Source organism: Oenanthe melanoleuca, chromosome 9, assembly GCF_029582105.1.
Source record: "Oenanthe melanoleuca isolate GR-GAL-2019-014 chromosome 9, OMel1.0, whole genome shotgun sequence".
Classification (NCBI taxonomy): domain Eukaryota; kingdom Metazoa; phylum Chordata; class Aves; order Passeriformes; family Muscicapidae; genus Oenanthe; species Oenanthe melanoleuca.
The window spans coordinates 363,592-388,449 of NC_079343.1; the positions used below are offsets into that span (position 1 = coordinate 363,592).

General features: G+C 39.6%; 1 protein-coding gene and 1 long non-coding RNA gene across 3 annotated transcripts in view; one reads left to right on the forward strand and one right to left on the reverse strand.

Moving 5' to 3' along the window:
• CLSTN2 (calsyntenin 2) overlaps positions 1 to 24,858 on the reverse strand; it is a 301,241-nt gene that overhangs the window by 72,396 nt on the left and 203,987 nt on the right. The gene's annotated exons all lie outside the window — the stretch shown is intronic.
• Positions 222 to 23,496, forward strand: LOC130256652 (uncharacterized). 2 transcript variants are annotated; one of them, XR_008841160.1, is made up of 3 exons: positions 222 to 281; positions 2,373 to 2,520; positions 23,393 to 23,496. It is a non-coding gene; the product is annotated as an uncharacterized LOC130256652 (long non-coding RNA). The 2 variants fall into 2 exon arrangements; XR_008841161.1 differs by lacking the exon at positions 23,393 to 23,496 and adding an exon at positions 3,841 to 3,919.

The window sequence follows — 24,858 nt, forward strand, 5'->3', positions numbered from 1 at the left end:
TGTGAGGAACAGCACAAAACAGTCATAACTGGGGGGGGTCTAAGTCTCATGCGATGGAGTGACACCTGCAAAGTTCATTAGTATTTCACCCACTGTTCCAGAAGGGGAAAATAAGGACTCAGGCACCAGGTCATTGTGTGTCCAAAAGGGCCATTAAGCAGATGCCTGTGCAGTGGGAGGAGCTGAGTGCAGCTCCAGAAACACTCCTCCCTCTGCCTCCATCAGTACTAAATGGTTTCTGAAAGCCCAAGAGGCTATCCTGTATGGTACCAACAGCAACGGTGAGCTAAAATATTTTTGAGCTAAATTAAGAGACTGTATTTATTTAAAGAAAATAGCAAAAAGAAAAATAGATGATACTTCAGGGGTGTCTTTTTTTAACTGCTGTCACTCCTTGAGCCACTTGAGCTGCCAGGTGGTAGCAGATGTGCAGATTCTTGCAATTTAGTTTCCCAGTAGTGGAAAAACTAATGGTGCAGAACATGGGCACATTCAAAATACATCCTTTTTTATTTACAGACATACATCATCTTTGGAACAGAAGTAGTTGAAGGCACACAGACAAGTGTTCCTTTTGGACATCTCAGTCACTCACCCACACTCTCACTCTCATACATGAGTGCCTTCTTGGCAGCAGCTCTGCCTCCAAACTGTTTCCTAATGTAATAGATCCATAGCATCTCTCAGAGGAGCACTATAGAACAGAACAGATGATACAGCAAGGACTAAAAAAATTGATTTGGTCAAAAAAGACAACCTAAAGAATCTTCTGAGAATGTGAGACTGGAAAGGGAGAAAAGACCCAGTTTCTGGTCTTCCTTTTTTTACCCTTCATAATGATAGCAAGGATATGCACACGGAGTTAATTTTTAACTACTCCAGAATCCAACTTTAAAAATGAAATATTTATACAAAGATCAATGTGACTTAAATATTTTTATGACACATTAAACACATGCTCTTTTATGAGCAAGTCAGTCTCAGGACATGCATTATAGATTCAAAGCCATCTCCCACTCACATAATCCTTTTCCATTTATTTCCAATTTACACTTGCAGCCTTATGAAAATCTTCTTGCCAATCATATCTGAGCCAAGTGCCAAATTCTAAATTAACTCTGAATCTGTGACCTCTAATTCAGGCCTGGCTTCTTTATTACAATATGTTGTTTATTTTTGCAAAAGAGAACAGACAGTGACTTTGTAAAAGAGCTGAAGTTCCTAATTCCTATTATGTGTGAAAAATAAAAAATGGCAAGGGTGTGTGTGCAGGGAGGGTGGGGACTAGGTACACTGAGGTATAAACACATGATTTTTAGAATATTCCTTTAACTATAATCACACAGGTTTCCCTTTATGACCACAGGAGCTGAAGCTTTGCTCAGATACATTCACTGACATTCAGGCAGGCAAATCCCACACTTGACAATTGCCATCAATCCCATAAATGTCTTTAGAGGAGCAGCACACAGTTGTTTTGGAAATTCTGAGGCACTGAAAACATACATTAGGCATTGCTTAGACATTTTCCTGCTGCCCCCTCTCCCTCCAGGGGTGTGAAAGGGCCATGGAGTTTACCAGAACAAAGGTGTGCTCCTTCTGAAGCTCTCTGCTGTTTGCCCTCAGTGAGCTCAAATATTTGGACTACAGAAGAAGCAATGGGCCTGAGAATCAGATTTTCAAAAAGACAAACACCTTGCACATCCATAAAAGCAGGCTGCACAGTAATGAACCGTGTGCAGGGGCCAAAGCTCGAGATGAAGAGAAGGCTGAAAGGAAGCAGCTTGCCAGCTTTCACCATGGGCACTGATCACTGAGTTTGGATCCCACTGCTCTCCCACGCAACTTCTGAAAACAATTATTCGCATTTCCTTCTAACTTTCAAAACAAAACATTCATTTGAAATGATGTTGGGGATTTCAGTTTTATTTTAACTGAAAACAAAATAAACCAGTTCAAACATGGAAAGTTTAGAGGCAAATACTGGTTTTTGTGTTCTATAAAGACTGCCCTTCATAGTTTCTTAAAAGTTTTCCTCAGATGCACAATCCATCAACAGAAATCTTAACTTCAGTGGTTTGTGTTTATTATTTTATTGATCCACTGTTTAGTTGCAAATAAGACATCATTTGCAGATGTCCAAGCTACAGTTCTTAAAAAACAGAAATAGCTCCAGGCAGAAAAAAGTTCTTTCAGCCCTAATCTAAATGTTTATCATTTTTCCAACTCCAAAGGTAGAGCCCTGATGCAAAGCAATAGTAGAAGCAGCACATGTTCCAATTAGTTCTCAGCAAATATTTTAGAAGTTTCTATATCCCACTCCTATGCAAGATACTCCAGCTTTAAATGTAACTCTAATTTTGTCTCCATAGTCCCATTTGCCAAGGATAAAATAATGACAGCTCCTTGGATATGGCGAGATATTTGTAAACACACTGCAAAAAACCCACCTACACTTCCAGAATGTGGCTACAGAAACCTGCTTATTTGAAAATAACTGCAAATATTTTCAAAAACTGGGTAAGATTTTTATTCAAAAGGGCTGTATTGCTGTTTTCAAAGAAATGAACTAACACTGTTGAAAAATTTAAATGTATAGGATCATGATGTTTTTGAAAGGTGTCCTAGTGGCTGTATTGCAAGTGGAAATGATAACAGAGCTGTAAGAGCTGTAAAAAAGCAGAAGATGAAGTAAGGTCCACTGCCAGACGCACACACATTGACAGATATATAGAATTTGTATATTGTATTATTAAGCATTACAAACAGTGTCTTTAAAACGTAACAGATACTATTTCTCATTATTAAATAGAGCTACAGGGCTTTATTTCAACTCAGCTGAGCTGTCTCCAGACTGACATGATGCCAATGGGAACTGTGCCAAGCTTATCTTACCTACTGGGGTCTTAGGGAGGTATGGGTTTGTAACTCACTGGAGGAAAAGGAGGCAGGGTTTCTCACCTGTTCAGACTCACCACTGAAATTGCAGGACCTTGGCACCACCTTCCTCCCATCTCCTTTGCAGGGTCAAAATAACGAGAGTGAAAATTGGGACATTGTTTTTTTCTTCCAACAGACGACCCAGTAAAATTCTGTGCATTGTTCTTAATTTCATTTGAATGGGTTTGGGAGCAGGCGGATATAGGATTCTGTGATCACAGAAATGGTGGTAGCACTGAATTGCTAAAAAATGGATAAGTTGCTGACACCATGTAAAGGTAGAAGCACATTCATTAAATCCTACAGCAATTGCCAGGGCAGAAGGAAAATATCTCTTCTCCCAGGCCAGGAGGCCCACTCTGAGGGCTTCCAGTTGCTTCCTATAAAATCTTCTGGTTGCAGGGTCTAACTCTGCTGAGAGTTTCACTTTCATATGTGTTTTAACTAACATTTTTTCTTCAAATCATTCAGACTGTCATTAGCTATAAGCACCTATTAATTTTGAAGTTTACATTCTTTTATGTTTGAAAGCCTTGGTAGATCCATATATTAGTACTGCAGGGATAATAAGGATATAATTTCCTCTGTAAAAATTATAATAGCCTGAAAAAAAGGCTACTGATGGTTCATAATTTCTGAAACATAACCAACAAATTTATCCACTCTTTGGAAATTGATAAAGACAATGTTTCACATTCAGCCACATTTACATGCAAGATTTAGTGATTACAAGACTTAATCAATAAAACTGTATTACAAATTACTGCCTTCTATAAGAAACACCAGATCCATGCTTCAATCCCCAATGTTACTCCTTTAATAACTACACAGCCTCATTCACTTGAAATCAATTTCAGAAGTTATTAAAAAAACACTGCATGCTTATGTGGCCTTTCACAGCTCCCTTTGCTACTTCCTCAGCCTTCTCTACACCAAGAACGCTTCAGGTGGAAAGCTGGGCTCTCTGACATTCCATCATTGGCATCAATAGGTAAAAAAGCTGTGTGTGAATCAGGAATCACCAAATACTGTTTCATGGGTTGGCTAAGCTTCTGCAAGGCCAAGTGCCGGGCCACCACAAGTCTGCAGTGCTCCAGGCTGGGCACAGAGGCTCAAAGTGCCCAGCAGAACAGGACCTGGGGCTGCTGATCAACATGAGCCATGGGTGCCCAGGTGGCCCCAAAGGCTCTTGGCACCTGGGCTGGACCAGTGTGGCCAGCAGGACCAGTGACTGTCCCCCTGTACTCAGCACTGGAGAGGCCACACACCAAATGCTGTGCCCAGTTCTGGAACACTCAGTGTAGGAAAGACCCAGAGAGGGGAACACAGCTGGGGAAGGGCTGGAGCACCAGGCTGGTGAGGAGCAGCTGAGGGAGCTGGGGGAGCTCAGCCTGCAGAAATGGAGGCTCAGGGGAGACCCCACTGCTCTCTGAGAGAAGGCTCCAGTGGGATGGTGCTGCATTTTGGCTACAGGAGCAGTGGAAAGGATAATTCAACTTTGTTCTTCATGTAATGGAGAAGCAGAAGAGAGCTTTATTTAAAGAAACACTACACTTATATAGGGTAGTATGGGCAAAACAGAATAGAAAAGACTCATTGATCCAAGAAGGCAACACCTCTTTGAAAACATGCTTTCTGCAAAACATCACATCTCCAGCAGGTGTTTAATCATTGTTATAATTTCTTGTCCTTGAGCAGCCTTAGAAAGGGCTGCTTTCTTGGCTCCCAGCAGTATCCTAACAACAGGATGGGAGCCAGTAACTTCTCCAAGGTAATGAGTGATAGGGTGAATAAATGGCTTCAGGTTGCACCAGGGCAGATTTAGATTGGATGTTAGGAAAAATGTTTCCACCAGAAGTGTGGGTCAGGCACTGGCATAGGCTGCCCAGGGCAGTGCTGACAATCCATCCCTGGAAGGATTCAATAGACACGTGCATGTGCACTCAGGGACGTGGTTTAGCAATGGGCTTGGAAGTGCTGGGTTAGTGCTGGACTCAATGATTTTAGAGGTCTCTCCAACTGGGTGATAACTGCATGCTCAGGCAGTCCCATGATTCCTCACGGAGCAGAGCTCACCCTGCTGTGTCCAGGACACGTCGCTGTGTGACTGCACACACCGATTTGTTCCTGAGACCATCTGTTACCTTCAACTACATTTTAAAGAGATGAATTGTTTCCCTCAAGTGCTATGAAATGATGTAGCTCCACAATACAGAGATGCTACAGAAAAAGCACAGGGGTCAGAAAGAGGTCACATCTCACTAAATAGCAAGCAGAGTACATGGAAGTGTTCTAAAAGCTCAACAAGAAGAAAAGCTTCAATTCTATCTTGTACCTTTTAGGTAGCAGTAAATCAAATTGGAAGTTCAAACCTCTAGGAAAGCAGGCTTCATTAGTTTGCTGCTGACAAAATTACTCATTTACATTCATATCTTGTTGTAATTTTATTACTCTCCAGCCTTTTATTACACTTCCATGTGTGTTTTTCTCCAACGTCCAAATCAACATAGATAATTCTTTATTTAAAATTAAGGTTGCAGTTTTATACTTCCTGAGGTAAGCACAGAGACCCTGGAACATTCCAAAGTGCCTAGGAATCAAAGCCCCAGGATCACATGGCAAATTCACTCCCACCTTGAAGGAGACAAAAGCCCTGTTCAGGACAGACGCATATCAAGTTTTGATGCAATGAACAGACAGAAATGCCATCAAGGTGTTACAGTGACCTCCAAAGCTTTGCACATGAATGACAATAACACTGCTGTTTCCATAGCTGTGTCCTTCAAGAACCTAATTCAGCTCCATGGATCCATCAAGTCCTAACAGAGGTATCTGACAGGCACCACTAATGAATCTTCTCCATACACTACATGCCACTAGTAGGCTTCCAAGAATTTTGTATAGCCTGTGGATTTGCTTGCAGCATGACTTTCCTCTTGTTCTAACTAAAACTTTATCAACAAAATTGAAGTACTCTCAGTATGAATCAAATTTGAATCTTTAAGGCTTTACATATGGATGGAAATCCAAACACAGGCATGCTATTTATCAGCAAAGATCTCTCCTGGGACTTGGATGGACACCTTCAAGTAAGGACCCTGCTGGGACACTGCTCAGTTGGCTGTTTTCTCAGAAATACAGCACTGACCCCATGACATGCTGTCAATGTCAGATCTCCCAATAACTTTTTTTCGGAGTTGCTGTTTCTCCGTTTTTTCATTTTTGGTGTTTTTTGTTTGTTTGTTTGTTTTTTGTTTTGTTGTTTGTTTTTTTTTAAATCCAGCCTTCCATGATAACAGCTGTATACAAGTTTCTCTGCTGGAATCCTGCAAACACCTCCTGCAGTGCAGAGCTGGTGACCTTTTGAGTGTCTCTCTGCCACTGGGAAGCTATACAGCTTTGATGAGTTTTTCTATCACAGGCTGTAGCTACTGTTTAAATAATTACAGAATGTAGAAGGTTATGTTTTGAAGGAGGAAGGGGCAGTTGTTTGGGAAAAGGAGGCAAAATAATAATTAGAGTTGTAAAATATCTGTAAGGATAAGGAAAAAAAGGTGGTAACTACTGTATATCGTTTTTCAGATCATTTAAGTCAATACTATTAACTCAAACTGAAATACTAAATTCCAGGAAGCAATACTGAAATCATGAATAGAGGGAGGTTCATACCTTAATATAATACCAAAAATTATTATTTCCTCATATCTAATTTTATGGGCAACATGCTCTGCAAAGCAAGACCATAAATCCACTGATACCCTTCCTGTTCCATGGATTGGAAACTGGAAGAGGGGGAAACTGCACTTGCACTTCAAGTAATTAATTGCTGCCATAAGCTCACACCAAATGAACCAGACTTCATCCTTATGCTGAGGCAGGGACCAATTGCTCAGCATAAAGAGATAGTTCTGTGGGCAGCATAAAAGCAGCAGTGATACCTGGGTTTCCTCCTGGCTACACAATAAGTTTCCCTACTCTACAATTTTGTTTACATAAATCTTGCTTAAAAAGTGTCATTTTTCCAGACAAACTGTGATTCTAGTGAGGTATCTGACCACATTGCTCCGCTGGAATCCCCCACTGCTAAGATGCGCGTCCCATTCAGGTCTGCACTCCAGCTCAAATGGTGGAGAACTGATAGATGTTTATTTGAAAACTGCAATAAACATTGAGGTGGATTAGAAAAATAAGTAGCAAGAAGATAAACGTTTGTGCACATAAAGATGTGCTTAATTAACTACTGACGGTGCCTTTCACAAACACCCTTTATTCTAAAAGAATAGAAATGTAAAACATTGTCATTCCTTCCTCCCATCAATCAAACCCTTACCAAACTGACATTCTATTACAAATAGCTTGAAACATTTCTTAATCTTTTATTCTTTCTAAAACCTGCAAGATTCAAGAGAGGAAAAAGTGGAAGAAAGTGATTTTTAAGAACAGCAGCAAAAAAGTACAGCTTTCTAATCAATGTGTGGAGCTCCATGCCCACTGCACCAATGGAAGGCTTTGTCAGCCTCAGGCTTCATGTTTGGAAATATCCTGTGGATTCAGGAGTGCACTCAGTGCCACACACTCAGCACACAGGAACTGCTGTCCCATTAATTACAGTGCTGTAAGGCACAGCACACTGTCTCTAAGATGAGCATCAGTGAGAAATATTTGCCTTGGAGTTTTTTACAATGCCACACTATAATGAACTATTCGAAAAATTAATCCTGCAACTGTGTAGTTAAGCCTGTGGAAAAAGGTCATTAGTAAAAGGAACTTTATCATCCAGGAGCCAAGTGAAGCTGTGAATTACATACATCCCAGCTGGGTCATTTTCTGTCTCCTTTTGCACAGGTATCAATAGCAATCACAAACACCTGTGGGTCCTTGTCTTCACAGACATTATCTGCATTCTTTGGGCAGTGCCCACTGGAGGCTGCAAGTCTGCAGTTGGGACTGCAGCGTTGCTGCTGCTGCAGCAGACCAAGCAGCACTTGGCTTCAGACACTCCTCTTTCAGGAAACAGGCACAGATGCTCCCACTGCCCTAATTCCACATTCGTGCCTGAAAGATGGGTCACAAAGCTATTTCTCCTCTAGATTAGTGAGGTCTACATTGAGAAAAATAGGAGATAACTTGCCTTATGAGGCCCTGACCCAATTCACTGTGCATATCATTTAAAAAAAAGGTGGACCTGTTTTTAAAAGAGCAACCTAGAGGTCTCTGTACATAAAATTAAAAAGGTTATTATGATGCTTGCAGTAATTTCCTGCCACTAAGCACTACCGAGCAGTTAAAGAACAAATGCTAATAAAATATGTGAAAGTAGCTATAATGTACAATGTTTCTAAGATTTTCAAATTAAATAGAGACCTAGAAGTAGGAATGTTGGCTAGTGAATATATATTGCTTACAGAATTCCTACATTTCTCCAAGCAAACCTGACACAAATATTTCCTGCAGCAGGATAGGTGCTCCAACATGACCTGCTAGATTTGGCTCCCTTGTGAGATACACAGAGATAAATAAGAAAATGAACATCACCATGTCACACTCAGAGTAGAAAATCAGCAGCTGTTTAGTCTGCAGAGAACTCAGCAGACTGACAGAAAACCTTACTTTTTAATTAAACTACTTTCCCTAGGGCCTTATATCAAGGCAGACAATTTCTGAAATAAAGCAGCTTGGAAAACATTGAATTTATTAAATGATTATTTCCCAGAATAATTTTAAAGGCGCTGTTTTGGGGCACAGTTAGCTAATTCAAAGCACACAGTGAATGATCAATCAGTTTTTTTGTTTCTTTTGAATCAAAGGCATGAGTTAGCTCTAACTTGAGAGCTGTACCAGGAACTTTGGACTGGTTAGCACGTAATTTAAACAATAGACTCAACTATGCAAACCAGAGGAGATCCAAGTACTAGGAGCTAGGGTTGTCCTGCAAAAATAACAGCCATAAAATAATTGCAATATTCTACCTTTGAATAATTGTGGAGCTTGCATGGCATGGCAACCTATGAAATGAGTTCAAAGGGAAAGTCTGGATCTTTCCAGTGGCTCCTGAACTCTTGCTAACACACACAGTAAAATGTCAGAGATGCATTAGGTGTCCCAGGACTCTCCCCACTTTTGCCCAAGAAAACACACGTGAGAGGCAAGATGTTGAGTGAGAGGTTAGGAAAGGAATAAAGTGCTCACACATCCTCAAGTCTTCACTCAGCTATTTACTCTGCTTTTTACTCTTTATTTACAGAAGCAGATTAAATAAAAAATTTCGGAACATTAAATTAATCTTGGCATGGAGCCTGGACACAAGGGATTAGCCTGTGCATCCTGCAGACATGCAGCAAAGTAAAGCACTGAGTTTAATTGTTACAAGAGTACCATATGGTTCCTCCTGATCATGGCTTTTTTCATTTGTCTTTACTTCCACTTGCCTGTCTTTAAACAATCTGAAGTACTCAGCTCCTGATGTGAAGTCATAATTTGGATTGGATGTCTAGACATGGTAAGTTACTTTGGACACAAATGCTTCTGCTACAAAGCATCATCTCAAATGAAAAGCAACACAGTAAAAATTATAGCATCTGGCTTTTTCTCAGAATGGAAATCACATAGTGAAACTAACAAAATTCATCAAAACAAAAAGTAAATGCACATCTCCCTAGAAGAGCAGTTGTACTCTAATTTGTTTGGACATTTAGAATTGCTTTTCCTATTTCTAACAAAATATATTCAGTTCATCCTAATCCTCTGATCCTAACAGTCTCCTCCTCTTTTGTTCTGTTGAGTTTAATATTTCCTACTACACTTTTATAAAGAGAAGTGTCAGTGTCTTTTTGTACTGTGCTGGTCTTAAGCCCAAGGTTGCTCCCCACCAGCCCAAGACTCCAGGAGACAGCTCCTGCCACTGACCAGAGTTCAGGCAGCCAGCAAATGTCTGTGTTTTTGTGCAGAACAGGCTTGCAGTGCCGTGTCACTCCCAGGCAGTCAGGAGAACACGGATTTTCAGGCACAGCAATCCAAGTCTCCCCAGCACAGCTTCGGGCAGAGCTGCCTTCTCCTGCTCAGGCTCAATGTTTGACACACGAGAGGTGTGAGAACCTGAGCTGTGTGAGCTGACTGCCTCGGTACTTCAGCTGCCCTTGGGCAACTCCTGCTTGACATTTTGCTCCTTATTCCCAGCTTTTCACTCTCCTAACAGCAACACAAATGCTTAAGCAGTACAAACTCCCTGATTTTTCTGAGACAGCAACTAATTCATACTCATTGTTTACTAAGATCCTTGTTTTTCAATGCAGGACTGCCAGCCTGAAGAGGTCCTGATATATTCCATGATTCAGATGGGACTCTAGATACCAACACAATTCCAGAAGCACAGCCCCATGGCACAATAGTTATAATGGCAGGGGGATTGTGCTCCAGTAAATCTTGGACTGATTGCAAACACAGCTCTTTCAGGGGATGGTATGGTCAGTAGGAGAATAAAGTAACTTTTCCTATATAGAAACTTAGATTAAGGGTTTTATACTCTCATTGACATGAAAGTAATTATAATGGATATACAAACTGCAGCTGTGTTGACCCTGAAGATTCAGGACAGCCATTGAAAACTCCAGTGTAAAAACAGGGGCTCTGTCCCGTCTAAGATTTTACACTGGGTTATCTTATTCATGTTAATTATTCAGCAATGCAAAGAGCTTTGCTTTCTGAACTGTAAATTCAAAACCACAGTGAGCTCAACATGCTGGTGTTTGTGCTTTTTATCTAACCCACTAAAAACCCCATCTAGCCCACCGAAAAACCGTATTTATTTCCTGTATCTCTTAGATGTTATTCTATTTCTAGCCCTCTTGAGCAGTAGCTCCACAGAGGGCAGAAATGGTGTTGTTCAGCAGCTTTGAAGACGGTGTTAGCTTTTTTCCCCAATGTGAAATTAAAAACTATTCGAAACTTTTCACGAAACTGAGCTGTGTCAAAATAGCTGTTTTCAGAGAAAGGTCAGATTCTCAATCCAGTCCTCTCAAAACCCCCCTCAGCAATGCAGAATGGCAGAAACATCAAAAAATCCACAAAATGCTTCTACTTCAGTACAATTACATTTTTGACAAACCGTATTTTTGCCAGCTCTACTATAAATATTTAATGACTTTGCTCTTTCTCTTTGACTCCTGCTCCATGCCTGCTGCCCACTTCTGGCTATGCTAGTCTGTAGTCTGAGAGGTGGTTGTGACTTTTAGAAAAATCACCCCTCCTTGCTCCTTCAGACACGGAGGAGCCTGGGGGTGCCAGTCCTTGAAAACACGGAGCACTTGTCGGAGTGCAGTAGGGCTGGGATTTCACCATCAGGTTTAGCTCCTACTTTATGTGAATTTGGCCGGTCCAGGAATTCCGAATCGTCGATTTATTGTCCTCAAAGCATGCGTGGTCTTGCAAACATTTCAGTGTCTGGAAATGTACCAGGGCCATTGTTCCCTCACCTTCTGCCTCAGATCAGCCTTTGAGTAAGTCCCTGCTGCAAGTGCAAAACTGAGGGAATGACAAAAACTCTGAAAGTGGACTGAATTCAGTGGAATACAATATGAAACAAACCATGTTGTGGATACATATTTCAGTTTCACCTCTACATTGAAATATTTGTGGATTTGTGACCTATTCCTTTAAATTACTAAGAATCTTTCCTTCTTTTGGCATATTTTGCATCTCTAAGAGTTAAGACTGCTGTGGGAGTTTTGAGAGGTCTGGATTTAAGTACAGACATAAGCCCTCGCATAGCAAACCCTTTAAATGTTTTATAATGTGAACTCCCAAGGACAGTTGTGTATCGGGTTTTTGAGCAAAAAAATACCACATTACCACACTGAGATACCACTTTAAAAAAAAAAAGACTACATGAAAAAAGAGGTGAAATTAAAAGTACAGGATCTTACTGATTATTTACAAGTTTTGCATTAACATCAATGGCAAAAGCCAATCCCTTCCTGAGTGCTGGTAAAATCCATAATTGCTAAAGGCTAAATTAACCTTGGGTAACCAAAGTGCAATAAAACTAAAGGTTATAGTACAGAAATGAAGACAGATCTCACAGTTACCAGAAGCTGTTATGAGTAACATCACAGTTCTTGCTGAGAGATTATTTTTCTACTTAGTCTGTATTCCACCCCCACTTTCATTCTAGAAAGTGAAGACCAAAGCTTATTTTTTACACTTTAGGAGCTACGGCTGAACTTCAGTTGCAATTTAATTTTTAATCTGAAATTAATGGAATGAAGGATGCAACAATTAAAACGAAACATGTGCAATATAAGGCAATAAAAAAGTAACACCATGTAAGTTCTGCAATAATAAAGTGTTCCAGCAATCCAGAAAGTGCAAATAAATATTTATATGGTTTCTCTTTAACTGTTCCTCAACAGTGCAAAGAAACAAATTATATTTGCAGTTTCTGAAGTAAATTGTAATATTAATTTGAATACATCTAGTAGGAAACACAAAGTATTTTATCAAGATGTAAAGTTAACTCAAAGCCAGTTTTGTGGTAACCACTCAACAACATCGAATGTCATTTGCATTTATACCTTCGGCTGTGGCAGAACTTCGCTGTGAATGCTCAGCTCTAGCCCTGGAAAGCAAGTGCTGTGTCAACACAGTTTTTTAGAACAGCCATTTACAGAACTGAACTTTTGAGTGAAAAACGTGTTTTTGGAAGGAGGAATTGAGTAACTGCTTTTCAAGGCATTTGCTGAAAACAGCTTCTCTGCTAGCTTTTATTCCATATATTTCTGAACATTTTGATGTAATTTACAAGTGGTATTTCCTCTCAGTCGATATGGTGCAAAGCTGTCTTCCAGAATTGATCAATTATGGCAGTGTTATCTGTACTGGCTGGGTTATTTCACTCCAAGTCACCCCAGCTTGCTCTGAGGACACAGATGCCACTGAGAGAGTCCTGCAGCACACAACTCACACGAGTGACCAGGATCATTACCATATTCTTGCCACTGCATTAGCAGCCTTGTTTTCTGAAAACCTCAGTTCCAAATGCATGGAGTAATTGCTGATCCTCGGGGATTCACTGGAAATTGCAGGTGGTTACCAAGCCTAAAGACCAGGCTGTCTGCCACGATCACATTTGAGCTTAGTAACAGAATTGCACAAGTGATTTTAAGGGCATATTCTGAACACAGAGGGATCGAACTGTTGTCAAGGAGAGCACAAGGAATCTTTATTCTCATTATATACTTAGAACATTTTGTCTCTGTAAGACCGGGCTGAGTTTATACTGATGTAACAGTTAAAAAAAGCTTGTGATTTGTTTGCAAACTGAGCACAAAGAAAATAATGAAACAGAGCGACAAAAAAAGCACTGCTTTAACAGAGAATTAGCCGTGCTTGTGCCAAGGCTCTTGTCTGCAGGGCAGAGCTGCACACCATGAGACCATGGGGGCCATCTCACAAAGCCCAGCAAACACTGGGGAACAACTGGGATTCAGTACCAAAAACTGCCCACTTGCACATCCACTTGTTTCCTGGCATGGCTCTCTGGACAGGGTGCTCTCCTGGGAACCAGAAGGAACCCAGAGAAAGAGGGTGCTCTCAAGCAGGTTAATCTCACCTGAGTGAAGTTCTTCAAGCACTCCAAAAATGTGTTAACACCACTTCTGTGGTTAATGGAAAACCCCAAGAATGACCCTCATCATTTTCCCAGTGTTCCTCTACAATCAGCACATTATGGCTGTCAAAATTACTTACCAGATACAATGACAGCTCACTTGGCAGATTAAAACTACTTAAAGAGCCATAATTGTACAGAGATATGCAGCTGAGGAACCCTTGAAGAGTTTTGAATATTACAAGTCTGATAAATTAGATGATAATGAAAGGAAAATTATTAAAGCACTTCTCATTTTTCACAAGTTGTGATTTTCAACTTACGAAGTGTACCAACTTTACACCTGCAAACCATATTCTGCAGATGGGGTAAAAAAAAGCTTCCCAGCTGTGGCACTGGTACAAGTGTGTGTGATAAAGTCTGAAAGAAACACACTTGGCCCATTCCAGGTGGAGAAGCAGCTCCTTCTCCTCCTCTCCAGAACTGAGGGAATTCTCAGAAGAGCGTGTGTGGGTATGTGTGCACTGCAGAGAGCAGGTGGGAAAATACCACTAGAACCCAAACATACAGAAACTTCCTGGCTCAAAAGCAGATAAACCCTTGGTATTTGTCCCTGCACAACAGGAAAGGCAGTGACACCAAGGAGTGACTACAACTCCAACCACGAGCCAGGCTTGCTTGGTGTTTTGAAATGGTCTCCTCTGGTTTCCTTTCCACAGTGGAACAAATGTGTGAACCTTCGGGTGCAGAAGCTGCTTACACCACTGCCCTCTGCTCTAGGCAGTCATTTCAGAGTCATTTCGCCCCTCTTTTCTATTTTTTGTTTTTGTGGCAATGTAGGATTGTATGTACAGGAAAATGGACATGTCCTAAATGAACCAACCTAACCTTCTGAATGAGGTGATCTCTGTGGATACAAAAGCTGATGATGCAAGAAGAAAGAAGAAGCAGAAAGTTGCTGACAATCATGGGGGTGTCAATCCAAGTAAAATGATGCTTATGGCATCAACCAATTAGAATAAGAAAAAGATGCATGCTTGCCTTGTGGACAGTACAGAGCTGCCAATTAAAGGATGCATGGACAAAGTGGAGCTACCAATGAAATAATGCATGACTGTGTAATCCACAAGAAGAAGTAAATATAAACAATGTTCAGAGGCACAATAAACGACTTCTGCTTGATTCATATTGAGTCATGCAGAGTCCTTTGTCTCCTCATGGTGGTTTTCTGGTTTGGTTTTTTACTAGTTTAGAATTTGTTTATTTGTCTGTTTGTTTGTTTGTTTTGTGGGATAGGGCAGCAGAATGTGATGGGGGAAGAAGAATTAAGTGTTTTACTAAAATAGCCAGCTTTTCTTTTTCACAGTTTTACATTCTGGGCAGAAGGCAATCAGGTAACAGAACTGAAATTTTTTTTGTTTTGTTTTAGTGATGAACTAGATGATAAACTAGATCTCTCTCATATCAGTTTATTCATAGCATTGTTTCACTGACCTCAGAAAACTGTTCTCTGTTTTTACAGCCATAAGGGAATGAAATAAGCACAATAATGCCTGGTGAGAGCTGTAAATGAGACATTTTGGGGTAGGGGAATTCCAGAGCATTAATGCCTTTTTCCACTGTGAACAACACACTAACATGTAATGTTTCACTAGTGCACATCTACTGTAAGTATAAAAAACTGTGCAGGAGTCTGTGTAAATTCACTGGAGATCTCAAAACAATAATTTAAATATTTATTTTTACTGCTACCAGTCCATAATACTGTGACCTCTAAATCATGGATACATGGATACAACCATATCCAGAAACTGATTCTATTTGCCATGACAGAGGAATAAACAGGTGCTTTTACATCTGCCCTGAATTATATTCTCTTAGCCTGCAGACAGAAGTAAAATATGGATGTGAAAAGGATTATATGAAAATACAACCACAGTGCTACTCTGACAGGAGCTTTGGAAGGATGTTTAACAGATTGTGTTGTCTAGGACACCTTGACAGCACCATGAGAGATCCCTTTGTTTTGATCATAAGGGAAAAAAAACCAACCAACCAACCAAAAAGAATCAGAAATTCTTTAGGTGATCTAGACTTGAAACAGTGAAAGCACCAATTCAAAATAAAAAAACCAAAAGTTTCTGCAAAACTGATGACAGAACATGTAAAACACAGGTAAAGCTAGAAAAATAAATATTCATTATTGCATTAATTCCTCACTCGCCAGAGAAGAAGCTCTGAAGAGGTCACTGCCCACCAAGCAGTCTGTGTTTTGTTAGGAGTATCAAAAGTATTTAGTTGCAATGACTCACACATTTGATTTCTCCTACTGAATGGCACCATTAACAGAATGAGAAACCAGGTTTAAGGTGAATAGTTTGGCAGCAATTATTCTGAGATCCTCCCTGTGTTTTCAACTCTGTTCTGTAAAAATACACAGCTTTAAAAATACATATGTTCAACAGTGTGGCTTTCTGGTTTCTATACTGAAAATGCTACTGATGTTTGGCATGGGGACTTATTTCAAGTGAATGTTACAAGTTCCTGCCTCCATTCTACAAGGCATGGAATTGCATAAGAAATAATACTACTGGATGAGGCAGAACAAGAAACTAAACAGTGATGAAAGCAAGCATTGTAAAGAAACACCTGAGAGCTCTGTGAATTAACAACGAAGAGGTGATCAATGAGATTGCTGCTTCCTGCCAGGGTCAATGACCCTGTAACTCCCAGAACCAAACCCCTGGTGGGAGAGAAGTCCCTGTCCCCAGAACAGAGGGGTGAGTTGCAGCAGGGGTTGATGGAGAGCAGGCAAGGGGCAGCAGGAAGGGGTGTCCCTGCCAAGGGTACAGACAGACCCAGCATCACCAGAGACCAGGAAGTGTATTATTCTTATCTGGGATTATTCTTGCAACAAAGTAGTAATTAATCTGTGGAATGACACAACAAGACAGGCTTAAGAGGGTCAGACAGAGTCAGATTTAACTCCAGCAGGACGTTGTAAGAGACTGATAGCAAAGAGAGGGCCAAAAAAACAGACTTGTCAAAACCTCATGGAAATGAAGAAACCTGAAGTTTATGGTGCCAGTCCCACCTCACCTAGGTTAAACACCAGGTTTAAGTGCTGTAGGACAGACCTGTCTCTTGGAAAGCATTTTTGGTAGAGGAACTAGGGAATGAGGCATGAGTGCAGCTTATTTCTGAGCCATCACTCCATTCTAAAGAAAACAAAGCAGAATTTCAGGAGTCAGAGACAGCAAACTACTGGAAATAAACCATGGCAGGAAGTGCATGGTTTATTCTATGCTCATCAGGATTTGCTGACTATGGACACATTTTTGGAACTAGAAGTTCCTATGTACAAATATGTATTTTCTCTTAACTTTTGTAATTTTAGTAACCCCAGGGGTATGTGAGGCACGTGGAAAGATCTTGTACATCCTGAATACAAGATGTCCATTCGCCACCACCCCCATCAAGAGGTTACCTGAGGGGCAGACTGCAATCCTGAATGAGATGCAGGCTTTCTGTAGAGGCTGTTCAGAACCCACCCACCCAGAACTCTCTGTCCCCTTGGGTAGCACCACGAATCTCTTGAGCTGCTCAGGACACTCTGAAAAGATATTCCAAACATCAGCATCTGATCTACAAATCCTGTCAGGTTAGCAACTCTATCCACAGAAGACACCCAAATTTTACATGTTTTACTTCAGAAAAAGAAACTTAGTTTTTTTTCCTGCAAACTTCAGCATATTCAAAATGGAAATTGCTGAGGCACAATAAACATTAGAGCTACATCTCCAGTTTTACAACATCATTACTCACACAATGACTTTTCTTTAAAATACTCTCAAAGAAGTACCTAGGTTGATCATAAAAATCTGTGTTATAGCCATTATGTTTCTTTAACAGTTATTTTTGTTGGACGTTTAAACTTGCTGTGACAACAGGATGATTAAAGGTGAAATGAATTATGTTGTTCTGTGAAATTTCTTAGCTTGCCTGAAGAATTCCTTAGGGTCATCCTAGACTTGAGAACTGAAATACAGTTCAGTGCTTCCCTGCATGACATTTTCTAATTACGGCACGTTTAAATTTCTTTAAATGACTTTGAGGAGAACATTGTGAAAATATCTAAGCTACTGCCTTCTGCTGGATACATTCACTCTCACGTTGTAGCAGAACACGGCATTTTTCATGGTGTTTGTCTGGCTGCATCCAGAGCCAAGACCTGAAAGTCAGGAGCCAGAACTAATCCCCAAGTCCTTACACAGAGCTACCTTTTAAGGGTTCTCAGAAAAGGATATGTTGTCCTATGGCAAGTATGGGGCCACATAAAAGATTGCTCTTTCTTGGAGTCTTGCAGAGGATAAGGACGATCCAGACATTATTCTCTCCTCTGGGTGAGGGACAATCACAGTGACCTGGCAGCATCACTCCCTGTTAGCTAGTGAAGTTTTAATGAGGAGCACCCTTTCTTCCTTAGAAACAAAACAAAACGAGCCCTTCAAATGAGAAAAAGATCAGAAAAATAGTTTGAAAAATACAGAGGAAGGAAAAGACTAACCATTCCCACTGGACCCACTCAGTCCCAGATTCTCTGTACTATAGAATAAGCAGTCACACATTGATTTGTTGGTTTTTTTGGTATTTTTTTAATATGGTGTTTGATTTGTCAGCTCATTCACTCTCTGCTCCATCTACCTCGTTTTCTGCATCTGTTACTTTGTTGTCTGATGTCAGCCAAAGGAACAAAAGACTGACGACAAAGAAAAAAAGTGGAGTGGCTGATCATACACAGTGCCTGGCATCCAATTATTCCATGCAGCTTGCTTAAATTATGCAAGTCCCTCCGCTGTTGTTTGCAACCTTGTGAAACTTTCTTTCCCCAACAGTTTTTGTGGGAACTGATTTAAAAGCTGTAAATACAAATAATGGAGGCAATGTAGTTTAATTGAGGAATGAGCTGATTTTTCAAAGCCTGACCTGTTCCAGAATTTCATATTCAAACCAGAGTTCAGCCTGAACTGAAAAGAAACAAGGTCCTCCACACCAGAAGACTGAATCAGATTGCAGAGTAATTTAGTTGCCTACTCCAAAATGATTTTGTTCTCTCTCAGCATTAACTTAGCAGCTGGACCTCACCATTACTCTTCAATCTGTTCGAGCTGACAACAGTGAAAGGTGCTAATAGAGGAGCAAACACGAGTGAAGAAACACATGGGATATAAAGCAGTCACAGCTCAAAGACCTGGATTACTCATTTTCTCCTTCAACAAATCTAGCCTGCTCAGAATAAGAATTCAAATGCACTATGGCTCTAAAAATAAAAACACCGGTTGTTTTTTCTTTTCTAAAAAGAAAAAAAAAAAGAAAAAAAAAAAAAAAAAAAGAAAAAAAAGCGCCAAGCCAAGCCAAACCAAAAAAACCCCAAACAAACAAACAAACAAACAAACAAAAAACCAAAAAAAGGAAATGAAATGTGAATGTAGAATGAAAAAGAAATGAAGCATGCATAACATTCACAGTCAAAATCTACTGTGGGGATAAGAAGTTTAAATGAAATGATAAATAAATGATATGACACTTTCTTTTAGAAAGTATTTTTTGTGTGTTCTCTTGCCTTCCTCTTTTATTCTTTAATACTTACCATGGCTTAAAAAATATTTCAAATATTTTTTAATCCTTGCTATGAATTTGCATTATGTCCAGCAGGCCACCACGGAGTTCACAGGCTGGGTGGGCACCAACATATCTGCCTTGGACCAACCTCCCCCCTCTGGGGACTGGAGATCTGCTGATCCCAGAAAGGTTTCCTCTTTCCAAAGCATGATTGTGAGAATGCCTTTTAATGACTCATGAAAATTGCTTTATAGGAAACTCTGCCAACCGAGCTTTTCCTCTCCAAACAGCCACCAAACAGGTCCTAAGGGAGGAATGTCACTAAAAACCTCATTTTTCTGTGACTACACAGAAATTCTTGACTGAATGTAGGTGTAGATCTTCCAAGAAAAAAAACCAAATGACATCTCTAGGAAAAGAGCATTCCTCTTAAGGTTTCTTTCTAACCAACTTTCAGCTTCCAACCAGTATGGATTTAATGTTCTCTTCAATATTACCCAAGGCAGTATGAAATATACTGAGTGTTTTTCTTCAGTTTATCTTCAGATAGAACAGAATCATCTTCTTCAAAGAATGATTCAATTCTTTCCTCTAAATACAGTTAAAGTAGCAGTAAATGCATCTCATCAGTCCAGCTACTCGGGATTCATTTTTCAGAATAGATTTCTGCTTACAGAGATATTTATTTTCTGGTTTTCTATAGGTTTTCCTAGTGAACAATTTTGAATCCATTTACCCATAGCAATTCCCCATAAAAGACTGTCAGCAGTATCTTGCAGAATAGGAAGTAAATACAGCATCAATGACTTGAAATTAAATGAAGCCACAAGAGAAACAGTGAATTTTACCCAAATTGCTGTCACCACAACTGCATTTTAAAGCTGTTGGACATGTGTTATTTCAAAACAAATGCTTTTATTTATTTCTTTTTTAAAAGCAAAAACTCTTGGTCTCACCTGCTGTGCTATGAAAATCTCTGGTCAGAGAAAGCATCTGAGAAAGTTACAGTATTTCCCAATGACCAGGCTTCTTTAGATCCCTCTTGGAGTGTTGGCTGGGAAGACAGAAACCTGGTCCAGCATCTGGTTTAACTTTTAAATGCTTCTTGGTATTTAAGATGTATTTTGATAAAATGGGAAATAGGGACGGTAAAGAATTAATTGTCAAACAGAATCTTTGATGAGAAAAAGTACCTTTTCAGATTAGGATTTGTTTTCACTTACTGAAACTTTAAGTGCATTCTAAACCTCTTTTCCTAATTGGGCTGTTCATTAACTGAGGAAAAAAAAAAGTATTTACAGGTTTAATATACAATACAAAATTTCTGTAATGTCAGTGGCCTCCTTTATATATATAGACCATATACTACACACTTAAAGGTGCTTTTTAAAACAATTGACTGTAAAAAGGAAACAAAATTTCCAAAGAGGAGGTTATGAATATTAAAGGTAGGAAAAAAGAGAAATAATCATGTATTTTTAATCTATTATTTAATTAGATACTCCGCAATGGGGGGGGGGGGGGGGGGGGGGGGAAGAAGAAGACATGAAATATGCAGTGCATTAGGAGAAAACTATGCAAAATTTCAAATTACAAAAATTATACTTTTTCCATCACTATGCAGTTATGCAGTTCAGTCTACAGTGTAATATATACTTTAATATTCAGCTTCAAAGGATTATCCTTAATGGCAGCATATAATTTTTTTTCAGGAAAGACAGATGAGAACTAGATGGAATGGAAACATAATGGGAATTCTGCTATGCCAAAATATATATAATTCAATTAGCACACATGGCTGAAGCCTCAAATGAAATTAATGAATTGCAATGTCCAATATACCTTTAAAACAATTTAAACAACGTCATTATTAGTGCAATAATTAATGCTCCTAGTAATTGACAGGCTCTGCTTTTGTTGCCACTAATGTATTCATTTGCTTGACAGGTTCTTCTCAGTTATAGGGAGAGTGATTTTGAGGTGTTTTCCAGTAGGTAGGAAAAGGTTAAGCAGTGTGTGGACATTTCAAACCAAATCATGGTGCAGAAAATCAGACAGTATTTGCAAACAACTGGATTTGCTGATCACTCCACAGTTCTACCACAACTGTGCGTTGGTGGATGCCACCTGGGAATAAATCACTGCATTTTACTAACACTGAAAAATCTTTTCAGTGGTTTTTGTATGAGACACTCTGTAAGAATTCATACTGCCCAAGACCCTGTGGGATTTTGAACACAGTCACTTGGGCACTCTGGGTGCAGAGTCTCTAAAGGCGCAGCTTGAGCCCTTTCTGCCATGGAACTCCCACCTGTGAGAGAGGAAAAGCAAAAGCAAATGTAGGGATCTTGTTCCATTACATGTAGGACCAACAGTTGTTTGTCCCATCCACCAAGCAGACACCTGGAGTGGCAGGTCTGTGAACAGGGCCTCATCTAGAACTGCACAGTTCACACAGGATCTGTGAGCACACAGGGTCTGTTTCAACCCTCCTGGACCCTGGAGACCTGGCCAGGCAAAAGTAGGAGGCTCAGAGACAATTTCCTACAGAAAGTCATTTGCTGGGGGATCCAGTTGACCAAGGGTAAAATGAAACAGCAAAATAAAAAACCCAACCTAATGCAACTTCCCCAGCCACTTGTGTTTGCATGGTGAAGGGCAGTATAACATGGCTGCATTCCCACAGATAAAGCCAGCTTCTTTTCCATGTGAGAACACTAACTTCAAATGCCAGAAAGAAAGATATTTCATTTGTGAATTAACTATTCAAAGATGGAATATTAATTTATTAATATAATCCATTTCTAACCACTGATCCACTGAAAAAGTAGTTTGAAAATATAGAAATCATCCACGAATTTTAATTAGAGTCTATCAGAGTCTCGGTTTCACCCTTCACCTTTTATAAACTGACACTAAGTCACTGCTGTCTAATAGAATATGTCAGAATCCCCTCATTGAGACTCCCACAGACCAGAAAAAACAAAAACCAGCCCCATGGTGGCTTGGTTCATCACTGCTTGCTGCAGTGATCTGATGTCCCTGACACCTTCTAGGTGTAAAGGCAGAAAACATCTACCTGCTACTTATGGGAAAAGGTTTTTTTTACAGTAGCTCTACGTAATGAATAATTGTGAAATATAATTCGTTTTTAAATCCTGAAAAATCTGAAAATATATTGCCTTCATGTTGAAATATATCAAGAGGTCATTTGTCTTGACTAAAACTCTCTGGGAAGTAAGGGCTATTTTAAATATTGAAGGGGTCTCTGAAAATCAGTGAACAAAAAGAGAGTGCCCAATGCCCAGAAGTAAAATGTGTATGATTGTTGGAAAAGAAATGTTAAGATACAGCATCATATTATGGGGAAATATTTTTCATCTGGAATTCATTAGCTCCTGACACACACTTCTTGAGTAATAATTTACATTTCTCTCCAGTTCCTTAAAGTGAAATCTGCAGAAATAAACCACGAACACTTTAATTGGCTTTTGTGTTGCTGGCTGAGATTAAACATGAAAAGTAAATGGGAAAAATTATTTAATGCCAGTAACCTGATCATTTTGGACCAGCAGTGTTTTCCCGTAAATGCCTTTTAAAATTTGCAAATAGAAACTGAAATAATTTTTTCTAAATTTATGACATATGGATTTCACAAAAACCTCCTGAAATATTTACCTGTTTACTACTCAAAAACATATATAGTACACGGGCAACTGGCAATTTACTAGCATAATAATATTATGGTTTTGTTCAGGAAATCAGGAAATCATAAAAATTATTTGGAGATGGAATTCAGATTTTAGTTCCTATTTTCTGATTGATAAAAAGGGGCAGATAAGGAATAATCTTTCTTTTCTTTCATTATACAGTCAGTTAAATGTGTAAGCAAAAACCAGCATTAGTAGCAATCTTCCCTTACCCATAAGTTTTCCATGATTTTATTACAGCAGAGAACCAAAGCAGCCATTCTTTTACTTAATTAAAAGAGAGGATGAAAGAAATCTTTTGAACCAGTCAAAAAGATCCGTAAAACACTCACAAAACACTCTGTGATAAAACCATAAAATTATCAATAACATTATTTATTTACTTCTCAAATGTGTTCCACGTATGCAGGATTATCTGACTGAACTACTTTTATTGGGTTTTGCCTTTCCTTCTGCATCTAAATCAATATGCGAATCTATTGGCATTTCTTTAATGGTACTGTATTTCTTGCTCCAGCACATCTGATCAGATTTGAGAGCACAGTGAAATTGCTGAAGCCAACCCCTCATTTCACCATCTCGTTTGTGACAAATAAATTTGAGGAGCCGGAATTCCTCTGTGGCGTGCCCAGGTGAGGTGGGAAGGCCCTGAGGTGACACCAACACACAGCCCCTATTCTCACTGCTCACTCTCACCCCACACTCACTGTGCCTCTTCCTCAGCTGTTCACAGAAGAATACTCATGGGAATGTGTTCTGAAACAGATTGAGAGCTGAGCCAGGCTAAAAATAACTCCTTAAACCAACGCCACGTCTTCACATTTTGACATAACCCTCAGGGGCTTGGAAAAGCCTTTTTAAGGCTGTTCTCGCATCCATAACCAACCCACCCAAGCAAAAGCAAATACTGGTTGGGCATTGCCTTTTGTTCTTATACTCATCTGTGTCTGTTTCACAAACAAAGAACTATGACTTAGGTTTGTAATCTCACTGAACATTCCAAGGTCAAATCTACGCATAACCGAAGGCAGAAAATAATTTGTGCCATGTCTCAGGACCTAAGTTGACTTTCAGCTTTCAGGCCTACATAGAAAAGTTTAGGGGTTTTTTTGGAAGACAGTTTCCTCATTGTTTTGGTATGAATTGAGATTTGCTGTTGGTGTCTGTGGAACACAGCTCCTTCTTTCAGAAAAAAATTGTGCTTAAATGCTCTTCCCCATGAGAGAAAAACTGCGTACTTCAGTTGAATGGTTGCATCATTTTATGAGCCAGCAAATGTAAAATCTATCTTCTCCCTTTCTTCCTCTTGTTGAAGGGATGATGAGATTTTTTTGCCCTGCTTTTCCTATAATGGTGGTGTAAAGGCAAAGAGATTATCCTGCAGCCCTTCTTTGGGGAGCAGAGCCAGGTGAGGAGAGCAAGAAACTGTACAGTCAATTAGAGTGGGAAAAAAATAAACTGAAATATAATCCACGAAGGAAAAGCACTACTCAGAGCAAACAGTTAGTGTAGTTCAAGGTGACTTGGATTCACATATGTGAAATGAGATTGGCAGATGAAACCTAACTAAGAAAATACTGCTGTTCTCAAACCAGTCTTTTACTTAAGTGCACCCAGGGTAAAGCCCCCCAGCTCCCTCAGCTGCTCCTCACAGGACTTACAATAATGCATCCTAATGCACCCTCTATGACACAAGTTATATGCTTGGCAAGAATTTGTCCTCTCATTCATGTATAGAACATTAAAAACATTCAAAGAAATAGAGAACCACTAAAAATGTAACAAACATGAAATAGTGCAGACACAAAGCTTTAACATGTTCCTCCCCAATCAACCCAAAAGACTGACTCTGTTTTTTTTTTTTTTTTTTAATTGGTATGTGTTTGTAGAGACATAGAGTATTTAAGAGAGCAGTGGACTCCACATAAAAGCAATGGCAAGTAGGTGCCAAAATATATCTGCGTGCATTTTGTCTCTCATAGG